The 3,251-nt window shown below is 45.9% G+C and overlaps 1 protein-coding gene across 2 annotated transcripts in view; it reads right to left on the minus strand.

The window, feature by feature from the left end:
• Positions 1-1,796: 1,796 nt before the first annotated feature.
• Positions 1,797-3,251, minus strand: part of LOC135095196 (RB1-inducible coiled-coil protein 1-like) — a 20,749-nt gene continuing 19,294 nt past the window's right edge. For both annotated transcript variants that reach the window (XM_063995984.1, XM_063995983.1), the window contains 5 exons: positions 3,206-3,251; positions 2,645-2,878; positions 2,372-2,536; positions 2,099-2,250; positions 1,797-1,882 (listed from right to left, as the gene is read on the minus strand). The exon at positions 3,206-3,251 is cut by the window's right edge and continues 29 nt beyond it. The gene's annotated coding sequence lies outside the window, so the exon portion shown is untranslated. The remainder of the gene's footprint in view (positions 1,883-2,098; positions 2,251-2,371; positions 2,537-2,644; positions 2,879-3,205) is intronic.

Consider the following 3,251-nt stretch of genomic DNA (forward strand, 5'->3'; position numbering starts at 1 on the left):
AAGTGTTGATGGTGCAGAGTGTGAGCAACAGCCAGGTAGAGAGGAGGGACACAGTTTTTGGGAATTTTCAGATGTGTAAGTGTGTAATGTGTTATGTTTTCAGGTAGTGGTAAATGTGTTTTTCATGTGTAGATAGCTTGGGTTTGTATTTCTGTCTGTGTATTGTGTCGTTCTGGTGTTGAATTTGTTGTTGTCTTGTGTTTTGTTCATGTTTTTCTTCATTCCTCTGTGTGTTTCTTTTCCCCCCGTCTCCTGCCTGTCCTTCACAACAAACGTCGTTCTTTTCTTGCACCAATTACCATCCAATCATTGTTTTTAATCATTACATTCTCTCTCTCCCTCTCTCTGTCTGTCTTACCTGTTTTTCGTCATCTAATTTCCTCCTTTCTTCCTCTCTTACACTTGCAATTCTCTCTTCAATCTCTATCTCTCTCTCTTTCATCAGTTCCTCTCTCAGTCTGTCCAGGCCCTGAGCAATTAAAGAGAGGCATTAGAGTAAGACAGAACATTTCCAGTGTGAATTGTGGGTGTCCTCTCCCTCTTTCTCTCTTTGTCTCTTTCTCTCCCTCTCACCTCCCATCTGTTGAGAGAGGAGGGTGGGAGGAGGGCGGAAGTGCTCCTCGCTGGGACTTGAAGAGAAAGGCAGGCTAGTGGGGGAGGTGCTGGTGGTGGCTGTGGTCGTTGTCATCATTCTAAATCTAGACCTTATGTTTTCAACCTCCAGCCTGTGTCTCTTTCTCTCCTCCTCCAGTTCCCTTCGGCCTTCCTCCACCTGAAGTAGTAGTAGTAGTAGTTGTAGTAGTAGTAGTAGTAGTAGTAGTTAGTGTTTTGGTACAGGGGACATGACAAGGGTGACTAAGAGGGGTCTGGTGGGGGTCTTCAAGTGGCACAGGGGACATGACAAGGGTGACTAGGAGGGGGTCTGGTGGGGGTCTTCAAGTGGCACAGGGGACATGACAAGGGTGACTAAGAGGGGGTCTGGTGGGGGTCTTCAAGTGGCACAGGGGACATGACAATTGTGACTAAGAGGGGGTCTGGTGGGGGTCTTCAAGTGGCACAGGGGACATGACAAGGGTGACTAAGAGGGGGTCTGGTGGGGGTCTTCAAGTGGCACAGGGGACATGACAAGGGTGACTAAGAGGGGGTCTGGTGGGGGTCTTCAAGTGGCACAGGGGACATGACAAGGGTGACTAAGAGGGGGTCTGGTGGGGGTCTTCAAGTGGCACAGGGGACATGACAAGGGTGACATTAGCAGAATCATCAACAGTATTAAGGGCAGGACAAGAAGTGATACGTTCAAGGTTGATAAAGTTATTATTTATGAGAGATGGGAATGAAATGGCTTTAAATAAGGTGGTGGGTGAACTAAGTAACAAGGATGTGAGTGTTGAGTCGTCAGGGAGCTCTGAAGGATGACTGGACAGGTGTATGGATGGGAATGACAGGTGGAAGCAGGTGGAAGCAGGTGGAAGCAGGCAGGTGTGTTATGTACAGGGCCTGCCACATGTAGACCTCCTGGCTTGTTGCACTGCCCTCGTGTTGCTGTGGAAGTGCTGGGAGTGGACACTTGGGCTGTCACACAACTGCAAATGGTGATGCACACACAACCAAACAAAACTTGAATAATTCCCGACTCAAAATTTTCCCGACTCAAAATTTTCCCGACTCAAAAGTTTTCCTGACTCAAAAACTTTTCCTTACCACAAGAGCAAGTTTCCTCTGCACTTCCTCTTCCTTCTCCTTCTCCCAGTGTCTCCTCTCATTCTCCAGAAATTCTTGTCTTTCTCTCTTCTTTTCTTCTTTCCTATGCAAATCTTTCTTCCACTCAGCTCTGATCTTGTTCCCTTCTTCTTCCACTGCTTCCTCCTTCTCCTGCCTCAACCTACGAGAGAGAGAGAGAGAGAGAGAGAGAGAGAGAGAGAGAGAGAGAGAGAGAGAGAGAGAGAGAGAGAGAGAGAGAGAGAGAGAGAGAGAGAGAGAGAGAGAGAGAAATAAAAAAAATGACAAAAGAATTATATTGTACCATTAAATCACACACACACACACACACACACACACACACACACACACACACACACACACACACACATACACAGACCTTTCCAGCAGCTCTGCCTTCAAAATTTCCAGTGCATTTCTTTCCCTCTCTACAAAACTTGTTTCCAAAATCTTTACAATTCTTTCTTTTTCTTGCTGAAGTTGCTCCCTTACTTTCTCCTCCACTCTTCCCTCTAGGCCGGCCACCAGTGTCTATGGGAAGAGGAGGAGGAGGAGGAGGAGGAGGAGGAGGTGTATAGCAGTGGTGAGCAAAAGAGAAATGAACAACAACAATAGCAATCAAAATGAGAGAGAGAGAGAGAGAGAGCCTTACCTCCTTCACTGTTCCTAACTGCTGTCTTAATTCTTCCATCTCCAGTTCATGTTCTAGAGTAGCTTGCTTCATCTTCTCTCTCCACCTTTCCTCCACCTCCTCCACCTCCTTCTTCCTCTCCTCCTCCATCTTCTGTCTTGCCTCCTCTGCTTCCGTTGCTGCTTGCTGGAAGACAGAGATGCTTCAGACACACACACACACACAAACACACACAGTAATAGTATTAAAACCACATAATAATAATAATAATAATAATAATAATAACATATTTACCTGTAGGCTTTGTTCTTGTCTATGCAATTGGTCCATATATACGATTTCAATCTCCCTGTGAGCATCTTCCAATTGGCCTTTATAAACATCAGCCAGTCTGTGTGTGTCTGCCAGCTTGTGTTGAGTGTCTGCCAGCTTGTGTTGGGTCTCTGTCAGCTGCTGGTGAAGGCTGTCCGATCTCTTCCTCTCCTCTTCCTCCTCCTCCTTCCTCTTGCTTGTGTTCTCGTCTTGTATCTGTCAAAAGGGCTGCTGGTGAGAGGAGGAGGAGGAGGAGGAGGAGTGTGAAAATGATAGTGGTGGTGAAGAACAAGAAGAGGAAGAATGAAAAGAACAAGAAGAAGAAGAAGAAGAAGAAGAAGAAGAAGAAGAAGAAGAAGAAGAAGAAGAAGAAGAAGAAGAAGAAGAAGAAGAAGAAGAAGAAGAAGAAGAAGAAGAAGAAGAAGAAGAAGAAGAAGAAGCAACAAAAATATAACACCAACTTTCTCTCTCTCTCTCTCTCTCTCTCTCTCTCTCTCTCTCTCTCTCTCTCTCTCTCTCTCTCTCTCTCTCTGTCTCTCTCACCTGGAAGATCAAGTCCAAAATTGACGACGACACCTGAGACACATAC

This window comes from Scylla paramamosain, chromosome 48, assembly GCF_035594125.1.
Source record: "Scylla paramamosain isolate STU-SP2022 chromosome 48, ASM3559412v1, whole genome shotgun sequence".
Classification (NCBI taxonomy): Eukaryota; Metazoa; Arthropoda; class Malacostraca; order Decapoda; family Portunidae; genus Scylla; species Scylla paramamosain.